At 38.5% G+C, this 12,063-nt stretch overlaps 1 protein-coding gene across 3 annotated transcripts in view; it reads left to right on the top strand.

Moving 5' to 3' along the window:
• Positions 1-12,063, top strand: part of LOC131050633 (uncharacterized) — a 312,685-nt gene that overhangs the window by 294,551 nt on the left and 6,071 nt on the right. The window lies entirely within an intron of this gene.

The following is a 12,063-nucleotide window of genomic DNA, read 5'->3' as shown; positions in this document are numbered from 1 at the left end:
CCATAATTGATGACAAAGTTCCTTAAGGACCCCATGATGTGCTTGGTACCTGTTGATGTGTCTAAAGTCGCATTGCTGCAAACTCCATACGGCCAAACACATAATAGAATGTACTCGCTGAGTATCCTATCCTCTCTTGAGATAAGGAAATCCCTAATGCTATTTCTTACGTTTGATCAAAGGGGACAACCTCAAGGTTTTGTTTGTTAGGTCTTGATTGCGGGATTACTCAGTAGTTTGATGTGTTTTTGCTGGAAACACAAGGGGACTTACGGTAAAATAGGAGATTGCTAGATGAGTTCCCTAGGACTTTAATGGTCTTGCTTATCGAATGGTTTAAGTTGGGTTGATACTGTTTTCAGCAGGACTGTGGATTCTCTTGGTAAAAAAGGGAAAAAAGAGGGATAGAGAAAGAGAGGTACAGAAAATCTAAGCTATTTAATTAGGATAGCATATTCAGTAAATAGACAGACACCTCCAAATAACTAGATTAAGCATTATCAGCCATTTAAGCACAATACTTGCATCAATCTAGTGTGATCTTCAAGGGAAAATTCAATTTTCATGCTATTAAATACGACATCAGAACTTTAACATTCATTCAGTGAGAATTCAATAACCAAACTAAGCATATGAAAGGTTCAGATTAACCATGCAGAAGGAAAGACAATCAGCCATTCCCTATTGGTATGAACAGCGAGGATTCTATCAGATGTTTACTTTAGAAAATGCTATATAAAGGAAAGAAACATAACTGAAAATTCTAAATTAATGAAGAAGGAGACCATGCACTCACAGGGAAACTTGAAACAGTCTTAACTTTGCATTAAATCCTGTAAATTTCGCCAGAGCTTCAGCAACAATCCATGAACTTCTTACAAAATGAGGGGAAACCAGTCCCCTTAAATAGGCTTCAAAAATGGATGAATGGCCAAGCTCTAATTAAAACAAGAGGCCCAGATTCATCCTATAAAACATGGCTGCCCATACCCATAAATGGGAGGCAAATATCAACAACTACCCCAAAGGGAGCAATAACTACCCAAAAAGGTAATTAAAACTTATCCAAAATAATCTAAAAGTGCACATACATAAAGTTTACATTTATAGTTGACTTGGAAGTCAAATATGATCCTTTGGCCAAAAAGTGCACTTTTCAAAATTCAAAAGAAAAAAGCACTTTAGGAGAGCACTTTTTATTTTTCAGCTTCACATCCCTTTTCCAGGAATTCATCCTCGTCGTGCAATATTCTTGCCAAAGGTCCCGACCTGCTGCACGTTCTTTACGAACATATTCCTGGAACCTGGTGCACAATTGGAATAGCAAACTAAATGGAGGCATAGGAGGATGGCGAATTTTATACTGCATGCCCTCAAGGTACTGGTCCACGTGCTTCAAACCGTCCTTCCAGCTGGAACGATTACACTCGAAGCACAACATGTCTGAATGGAATTGACTAGCAAAACTCAGGTCCCTGGTGAAATAGGTGATCCTATCCGTCCCTAGTCTTTCCTCCCAGTCCGGCTGTATCACATCATCAGACAGGTCATTTCGCCATCTTGAGACCATTGATCGGAGGATCGTCTTGTCGAGTTCTTGCATGCCTCTCAGAATTGCCTCGCATGCGTTGTTTTCTTTATCAATGATTTCTCTTGTGTCATTCTTCATGGTGATAGTCCAGTACCACTCTTTGAAAATGCCGATATCATGGGGATGCAGGATGTCGGAGAGTGTGGGGATCTGTGCCTAGGTCCAAAAGAGAGCTCTTACGAGGGGAAGAGTAGTGGCAGCCACTTCATGCATTCTAAGGGATTCCCTTTTCACCTCTAATAGCCTGACCAGGGTGGTCTCTCGATGGTGGGCCATCTCTTTTACTTCTTCAAGGATTCGTTCTCCCCTCCCTTTGATACCTTGTATCCTTTCTCTGACGGCCCTTACAGTATCCCGTACTCCTTCAAACTCCGTCATGGTTCTTTGTGCCAATGCCGTCGGGGGAATGTGGGATTCGGAAGCATTGTGTAATGGTCTTAGGAGTTGATCGATGTATCCCTCAGCCTGCTCAGCACGAGCTCGATACATGTCCTTTTCAACTGTTATTTCTTCAAGTTGCCTGTAATGTCCCCAACTTGGTTCAAGACAGTTGTAACCGTAATTAATTGATTTCCAATATATTTATAACTTAACTAAATCAATTAAGAGACAAAACTATCTTAACACGAATCCAACCTAGGATGTTCTACCTTTTCTTTAATCCATCAAGTACTAGCTATCTCACCATACTAAATAATTAATCCTATTTTTGCTTTATAAATCATTTACGCATTTATTAATTTTTAATTAATAAATACTTATTATTATCAATCAATTAATAAATACTTTGTTTTGGTGATTTAATAAATATTTATTAATTTACTAATAATTACTTTTTATTATATTAATATTAACTATAATTATTATATTAATATTTATTATTATCAATATCTATATTTAGGATCTTTATATTATTCCTTATACTGAATTGAAAATATATATATAAATAAAGAAATGAATTAAATTATATAATCAATTATTTATGTATTTGCTAATAATCTATTATATAGATTATTAATACTACCATTGCTTCAAATATTATTGGTTATTAATATTACAGTGGCTGATAATGGCAGACAGAACTGACACATGTCAGATCTGGTCTGCCACTTTCATGAAATTATGTACTGCTATATTACATATTTCCATCTATGCTAATATTATTGTTTAATTCTGTATAAAGACATTATCGGGCTTCATATTTTAGGCATACATATTAAATAGCTTTCCATGCCTACCACCAAGAGAAGGATGTTACTGCCCATAGCTCAATAATGGTTCAGATTTGATATGATCGGTGGTTGCAGATTATACATAAATATTTTTTATTACCTATATGATTGTATTAGGTTGTTTTTCTACATTCCTTGTGCAATCGATTATGTGCCTACAGCCATTACTCTTGTGTGCCATTTTTCCCCACCTCTTACTTTAATAATATGCGACCAGTTTATACCAAAGGCACTTACTCAATAGAGTTGATCTAAACAGGATAAAAAATAAATAAAAAATAATCTCCTTCCCTTGATAGAAAGAATTTGATCTCCCTTTTGTATCTCGCAAGAGGGAATGGCTGCATCATTTGAGAATCAAAGTGATGTGTCTCTCCATAATCATATTGCATCTCCTCTTAACATAAGCAGATAGGTTAAAGACAAACATAGAACTTAATGATTGTTTGTTTAAGTGTTTGACTAATTGATGTTCATATAGAAATACAAGGTATCGTGATGGTAGAAGGAAGCTCATGCCAATAATTCACCGTAATTCCATACTTTACTCAGCGTCTAGCTTGCAACTCCATTGCTCCATAGATAAGTCGTATTGGTGTTCAGAACTCGACTACGTATAAAATAACAAAGAGATGATATATACTTCGGTCAACACTATAGTCTCTTAATTAATTATAATGTCGAACTAAATATGATTGCCGTGAAACGTTTGCTCCCCAAACTACTATCGCCAAAATATTGATATGCTCGATTAGTATTTCTTAGGTTGATATCCACTGCTCAATAGTGATTCTTCACTTTATGATAAGGGATTGATGAGACGATTATTGATCTTAAAGACTAATTACTAATTAGTCGATATTTTAATCACTTCATTGGTGTATTAACAAAATATTTTTAAGTCATTGTTTTTAATTTAGATTGCTGTCTTCGTATTATTAAACTCCATAATAATGGTTGTTTGTTTCATTGCTTATTGTTAGTTCTAAACAAATGACTTCTCAAGTCCCCCTTTAATATAGACATCGTTATAAACATGTGTAATGTTTATAATAATATTAATTTACTCTATTTGAATATTTTCAGAATATTATTATTAATGAATATTAATTAAATAATAATATTTAATAATTTTAATTAATCCTTCATTAATAAATATCATATTAATTAATAATAATTATTTCATTTAGGTTTTATATATATGTAAGTAGTATATTTCTAGGCATTAAATAAGTTCATCACAAATTACTTTGACATCAATGACAATTATTCATCATATGATTCTTTTAGTCATTGTTTACTCCTTTGTATTTTTAATTGTATTATTATTATTTATTATTGAATATATATAAATTATGTTTACAATTAAGAAAATGTAAATTATGTTTATAGTTTATAATATATAAAATATGTTTATAATATAATATTAATTTATTTTTTATTTGAATATTTATTAGTAATAAATATTAATTTAATAAATAAATAGGTTTCAAATAATCATTCTTTGGTAATTAATTAAAAAATAATAATTATTTCATTTAGGATCAAGGAGGGGGCATGACATTGCTTGAGTATGTTCTGTACTGAATCCTTGAATTCTTCCTTTTCCTGTTCTTTAGTGGCTCGTCCGATGGGGATAGTCGTGATGCTATAATCTTCCAGTGTAATTTGATTTGCTAGCTGTCTATGTGAAGAGTACGGTTCCTTTGCTCATCTTTGGTCATTCTGGAATATGCCTTGGGCTTTTTCTTCCCCTTGGCTTTAGCTTGATCTATACGTGAGAAGATGTCCTCCAAATCGATGGGTGGCTTTGTGGCGGCCTTGCGCTGAGCTCGGGCAATTAACCATTCTTGAGGTATAGTCTGGGCTGATGCTATGGTTAAGTTTGCACTCTATTCCTTGATGTTTTCAGCCATCTCATCACAAATTTGCAGCTGCTCGGTTATCGGAGGAGTGGAGGAGGTGTCAAGTTCTTTGCTTGCAGCAGAGTTCTCTCCCACTTCACTGAACAATTGTCTGGTGCCTGTGTGTGATGGTTGGTCTTCAGTCTTTTCGAGCTCGCGGGTCTCCTCTGCCCTTTGCTCTCCTTCAACGGTAGAGTCATCCTTGGTAGCATTGTGGAGCAGCAATTCATGGCCGCTCTGTTGGGTGGGTTCATGCAACTCAATCCCCTGAATGGATGGAATTTCTCCTTCCTCGATTTGGTTACCCGACTCGGCTTGTTGAATGGCTCTTAGCTCAGCGTCTAGCGTGTCGGGTGCGGGAGGATCATCAACTCCAAATGCATCAATATCACTCTGGGAAGGCAGAGAAAGTATATAATCTAGTTCTACTACATAGTCAGGCGAACTAGGGTCCTTTGACGATGAAGTGACCTCTGTTCTCCTAATAGGGATCTTTTCCCATCTTGTTCTCTTGGATGTCCGAGTTCCTCTGCTGGCCTTAGCCTTCTTCCTCTTCTCAGGCTTTTCAATCTCTTCCCTAGGTGCACTGGAAGTTCCCTCATCTTCGGAGGACTGAGAATCAAGGCTACCCATTAAGTGGCAAGTGAACTAGACTCCTTCATGAATTAGTCGCTTAATCTACTGATGCAACCATTGGTCTGTATATCTTTCTAGGGCTGCCATAACTGCCTCAAAATCAGTGATCGAGTCTTGCGACCAATCAACGCCCGGCAAAAGATGCCTCATTGCCTCAAATTCCCGGACTTGCAGACAATTCCCTGAATCTGTGAGTTGATCTGGGACCAAGTAGTACTCAAAGAGTCGCATTTGCTGAACACTCAGCCTCGAATATTCACGCCTTCGGACCTCATAGTCATTAGAGCAGTTTTTCCAATAATCTTCAACTGATTCCTTTGCTTTGTACCGCTTGCCATAGGCTCTCTTTGCCAGATTGTCGTAATCGAAGCATTTCCTTGGAAAATGCTCCTATAGGCCATAGGTGGCCAGCTCTGCGAAGGATTCCTCTGCCTAGGATGGGGTCTTTAGATGGACATCCTGGCTGCCTATAATCATGGGGAATGCGAATCCAGCCTGCTTGCTGCCTCTGAGTAAGCTGCTGACCGGACGTGACTGCCTTGCAACCTCCATAAGAACTATCTTGTCGGTTGGGTACCGTGGAAGCCAGAGAGGGGCACCTTCAAAGCCAGCTATCCGGATGTAGGAGAACCTTGGGAATTGGATGAACCAGGCCCCATATCTCTGTACTAGAATAGTAGCTTGCTCTGAGAGCCTTATGTGTAATCCTCCCTGCATTAGCCTGACCAAGCGCATTGTGAAGGCATCGTTGACGCACTCATATTGACCAAGTGCATAGGCCAGGCTGTTCTTTTCTCTTTGAGCTATATCCTGATAGTGTAGCTGTGGGTAACAATCGTATACTTTTACTTGATCAGGTCCATTCCCAGTTTCACCTTTCATTATTAGACCTGGCAGTGGCTGGTTCCTGGCGAACATGTAGACCAAATAGGAGGTCATAGTGAAGTACTTCCTTGTCTCAAGTTCTATCAGTTGAGTGTGGATATTGTCGCTCATGATCTAGGCCCAGTCAAACTTGGATTTCCTAGCGAAGACCTGCTCCGTGAAGTAAAACATCTACTCTTCAAAGTAGTTGGATTTGGGGAGTCCCATAACCTTGCTGAGCAATGTGACCATGTCCCCATGCTCACTGTGAAAGTCGCTTCTTGGGGTCTTTTTCCCAATTCTGACGCTTGGAGGTCTTCTCTCCTTGTACCACTCTTCATTGATCAGTGTTTTGCACCTGGCAAGATTCATATCATACACCACTTGCGCCTCATCTATAGTCATGGCTGTGGGATTGTTTGGGAAGGGAATATCAAATGCATCGCCAATGGATTCAGGAGTGAAGTTAGCGAGGACCATGTCCTCGAGGAGCACCAATCTGGAACCTGGTTGGTAATGTCGGGCAGCCTCCACTACTAACTCATAGTTTTGCACTGCTGGGGGAAATCCTGCTGCTTGGGCGATGCCACTTTCTATCATCTGTCTACGCCTGCCATAGGCATTAGTGGAGAAGACTTGGTTCCTGAAATCTTGGATATCAATATGGCCTAGGTCAGTATCACCGACATTGTCCCGGACACTCTGAACTTTTGACTCTCTCAGTCCCCCTCTTTGATACTGATACTTCATCCTTTCGACTCAGCGAGGGATATTTGATTTGGATGCTCGCGATGTCTCGGCTGTAGCAAGCATCTTTGATGATTCTATTGCCGATTTAGGCATTTATCCTGCATAGCTGGATGCGGATTACGAGGCGATATAAAGGAAGTAAAGCGGGTTAGATAAAGGATATACCAGCATTCAAGGATCAATTCGAAAAACCGAATTGAAAGAACAACATGATATCGTTAGCTAAAAGCTTGATTGATTTAAACATAAGTATTTACAAAGCTTTTTGATTGCGGATTTATACTTAGGCATTTATTTCAAAATGGACAAAGTTTGAGAAATTTTCCTAAGTTTGAAAATGCAATTTCTAGCTGATTCTTAGGAGTAAATTCTGATTTTAACCGCTTTGCATGACGCCTTATAAACGGAAAAAGATGCGATTTCGGATTTAATCAGTTTAAATTAATTTTGCACACACATCTATCCAATTTATAAATATTTTGAATGATTTCAAGAGAGGTGAAACAGACTTACCTGGCGAAAATGAATGGCGTGAATCTGCACAACCTGCAAATTTGAATGGAAGAGTTCTGCAATTTTTTGAATTTTAATGTTTAACTTCAAATTCAAATTTTTGCGCCCATGGTTTGAAAAGAACTTGCGGTTTTATACTTAGACTTAGCAATTTACCTTGGGCGATTTTGGTGATTTACTTCAGCAATTTTTACCTTGCGCGTTTACACTTTACGGCTCCAAACTTGGGCGATTTTACCTTATGCGAACTCTTAGCAAACGAAAGGGGTTTTCAAATTTGGAAGATTCTCCTGCAACTAACCCCTAAATCACGATTTTCGGAGCCTTATGTGTTTTTTGAATTTTGAAGGAAAATCGCACCTCCCAAATCCGCGGCTCTTCCCTTTTGCTTGGACGGCGAACTTCGGAAATTAGAAGGGTTTTGCAAGTTTGCATGGACTTAAGCCTTCGCCACTTCTCCCACAACGCGATTTTCGGAGGAATGGGGGATTTTTTCAGAATTAAAACACTTCGCATTCATCCCTAGTCACGCGAAGTTCGATGTTTGGGCATGGTTTGAAAACTTCACCTTTTGCGTTTTTCTTTTATAACGCGATTTTCGAAGGAATGGGGGATTTTTTCAGAATTTAAACACTTCGCATTCATCCCTGGTCACGCGAAGTTTAGTACTTTGACCTCCTTTGTCAACCTCGCAACCTTTGAAGAAATTGCGATTTTCTCTAAGTCGCGATTTTCAGGAGTTGGGTGTGGTTTGCTAAACTTCGGACCTTTTGACAACTTTGTCAACTTCGGCGACTTTTAGTGTTTTGAAAATTTCACAATTTAAGTGTCATTTGAGAATTTCGGACCTTTTGACAACTTTGCCAATTTTGCCTTTTAACACTTTAACTTAAAGGTCCGAGTTTCGGCCCTTTTGGGCACTTTGTCAATTTTCACTTTTTCTAACATTTTGGCTTAAAGGTCCGAAATTCGGCCCTTTTGGGCATTTTGTCAATTTTCACTTTTCTAACACTTTGGCCTAAAGGTCCGAATTTCGGCCCCTTTGGGCATTTTGCCAACTTTCTTTTTTCTTAACACTTTCACCAAGGAATGCGAGCTTCAACACTTGGGTGAGTTTTGTCGATTTTGGCACCTTGAAGCACTTTAAAGATTTTGCCCTTCTTTTACCTTTCAACTAGCGAAAATCGCCATTCATGCAAATCCCGCAGACCTCTAAAAACATCATGTAATCCCTCTCATTATTTTTATGCGAAAATTGGCGTCTTTGGGTCCTCATGCGACCTTTAGATGCTTTATCCCTTACTTGGCGGACTTATACCAGCTTCTATCATCACGCGCCTATTCAAGGCAATTTTACAAGCTTGAACAATCTCTTGGAATTCGTGCCCGAGGGCTCAACTAACCTTATGGAATCATCGGCTCCTTTGTTCAACATCATCATCTCACGGACTAATTGCGGGCTTGCTCGAAAGGACGCAAGACACTCTGTGCGGAATTCAACAGGGCGAAGACGGAAAGGCCCAAAAGGGAAAGGGGACCCTGTCGGCGACAGGGAGCGTGTGCAACGCACAACAGTACCCTGCAGAGGTACCTATCTCATTTAGAGGATATTGCTTTGGTCACATAGGAAGTAGCAAAACTCTCTAGGAAGATGGATATTGGTCTTGCTCCCTTGGTCACCACTGAAGCGGAGAAGATCATTGCATTTATGCAAGTAGACTGTGAGGGGGAGTTCTTTCATTGCTTTGACTCTCATGGGTGCCCCACTTCGTCCCACAGCAGTCAGAAGGCATGGTCAAGTGCTCATTGCACCCCACAGTATGCATGTATTGTTTCAGATTTGCAATAATATGACGTGTTTGATATATGTTTAAGCAAAATTCCTTGTTCAAATGAAGCAATATACATGGACTAAACAATAAGATTGTATTGACACGCAAACTAAAATAGCAAGATCCTTTTTATTAAATAATAGATATCACACTACGAGAGCAGTAATGCAATCTCTTGATCTTTCATCTCATATACCTAGCTGTAGATGGATTTGCAGCACAGAGAGACATCAAATAGCAACCTTTCTTCAAATAAGTGAATCGGAAGAGGTCATTGCAGTGCTAAAAAATGAAGATAGCAACAGATATATCCATGATGGGATTGATGCTGCTCAGTTTTGTCGCTACATCCAATTATAGAGGGTTAATGAACTCCATGACTCTTGCACTTTCCCAGTTATCCAAGAAATGGTGCCCAGGAATAGCAAATGCAATCCCTTAATCCTTGCATTACTTGAGGAAGGAAGAACATCAAAATCGACCCCTATGAAATGGCCACGATCCGCAAAATAGAGTCTATGCCAAGCATAAAATAGACCTCTAGCAAAATCCGACCCTTCTTATTACCCAATCTGCTTGTGCCTAGGGCACATAGTGTTCTATGACCTATCCCAAGACTCACACGTGTTGGAGAAACCAGGAATTGCCCAACATATGTTGCAAAACTTCCTCACGGGTTCACTTTCTTTTAATGCCATTATTCCCACTATTCCCAAGGGATTGCCAATCAATTATATGCTAAGCTTTCTTTTGGAAAAGCAATAAAATTTTACTTTGGCCCACTTTGATTGCACCAAAAATTAAATTAAAACCATACATCTAGCTAAAGAGGACATTAATATCAAATAATTTTTAAACTTCTCTAATATCTGTCTTCTCTCATTACTTCACAAATTTCTGACTAGACTTTGAAGTGCAGGTGCGAAACCTATGTAATTCCGCCATTAACCAGCTAGGGTGGATAGTCTCACCACCAAAATTAATTACCCAAGGGTTTTCATCCCAGAGTTTCAAGCTCCGAAGAAGCTCTCCAAAACCAACAAGAGAAAATAGTGCAAGCATATCTCAAATGCGCCTCTCATTGCTATTTTATAACAATCTGGGGAAGCTTCTAGAAATACATTTCAATTTTGACGTGATGGATTTCTTGATGGATTGAACGAAATTCCAGTACCATCCAGGGTGGATTCACGTCAGAATTCACATGGAGATATCTTTGAAATTTGTAAACTCTTTTGCAAAAGACAAATTTCATAAGATTACCAAATAAATTACAGGTGCTTTCAAATATCAAAAGGTGCCAGGTGGGGAATGTATAAAAATGAGGACACCTTGATTTTAGAAGGATTGGTAATATCTAGCTGCTGAAGATTATGAAATTCATTAAGGGTCGATTGAAGGGTTATTTGCATTAAAAGTCATTGTTTGTCCTTTTGCTAAAGCAAGTAACTATAATATTGTTGGGCACTTATTATATAATTGTATATTAAGGTTGGCAATCATCAAGAGGAAATCGTGGAAAAGGGCATCAAATATTTAAGTCAGCATAGGATTTGTATTTGGTGTGATAGGGCATAGACAAGGCAAATAAAGACAAAGAAGCAAATCATGGAAGTTAATAAATCAAGCTTATCAAACTCCACTTTGTTGGGCATTAATAATAATGATTTGTCTTGGGCCATTAATAGTGTACCTGGTTACTGGTTGATGTTAAACTATATTTCTTTATGCTAATGGCGGCTTCCTAGCATGGCATGGGAATAAGTGAGAGGCTCAAGTTGCTTGTTTAGAGGATTTAATTGAAGTTTGAGGGCCTGATACTGAGCATAGATGTCCAAATTACTTAAGCGACCAAGTTGGGATACTTGTTTGCAGACAAAAGTGAAGAGTTGTTGGGCACTCTTTCAGACTTTCTCATTTCCACTTGAGGGGCTGAAGTATACACCATATTATCTGGGTGTCTATCATTGGAGCTCTTGTACATCCTGGGTGTGGTCATTTCTAATATAAACTTCAGGTCATATTTATCATATGTTCCTATAATCTGCCCTTAGTTGCAGCTATGTAGCTGGCAAAAGTATATTTCAGATCTTAATAATCAAAGGAAAATGTTTATGTTACTGTCAACTCATAATAAGAAGTTTGGTGAAGAAACATTTGGCATAGAATATTGTATTTATGTTCTATCAATTTGATATTAAGTCTTGCAAATCTGAACATACAAGCCTACAAGAACAAACTCAGTTATTCTCAGATATTTGCCAACTGTTTGACAAAATGAACATAGGTGAGAATACTTGGTTTTGGTGGAAAATCTATACGGGGTTTTTATAGTGGTATCAGAGTCTAAATCCTGCCAACCTGGAGAGTTATGCACATCAGTGACGGGCAATGATACACTGAGAGAGAGAAAAAAAGAAAACAATTTCAATTTTGGGAGCCATATCCAGAAGAGGATACATTCTTAGCTGCATTCCAGCAAGGCAGCTACTTAGAGTTACATAGGGAATTGAAATGATGGTAGGTTCACGTAGTGAGAGTCCTTGGGATAGGACTGACCAGGATAGTGTACAAAACATACTGAATGATCTAGCATGGGGACAATAGCAAATGATGCAACAATTTATGCAGTCACAACAGCAGTTAATCACATCCATTAGTCAAATGTAACAGAATATGAATTCTCTCAGGGAAAATCAGAGTACTACAGGTGAAGGTGGTAATGCAGGGAATAACATGCC

Source organism: Cryptomeria japonica, chromosome 8, assembly GCF_030272615.1.
Source record: "Cryptomeria japonica chromosome 8, Sugi_1.0, whole genome shotgun sequence".
NCBI lineage: Eukaryota > Viridiplantae > Streptophyta > Pinopsida > Cupressales > Cupressaceae > Cryptomeria > Cryptomeria japonica.
The sequence above is the reverse complement of the archived record's forward strand: the minus strand, read 5'-3'. Positions and strand labels throughout refer to the sequence as shown.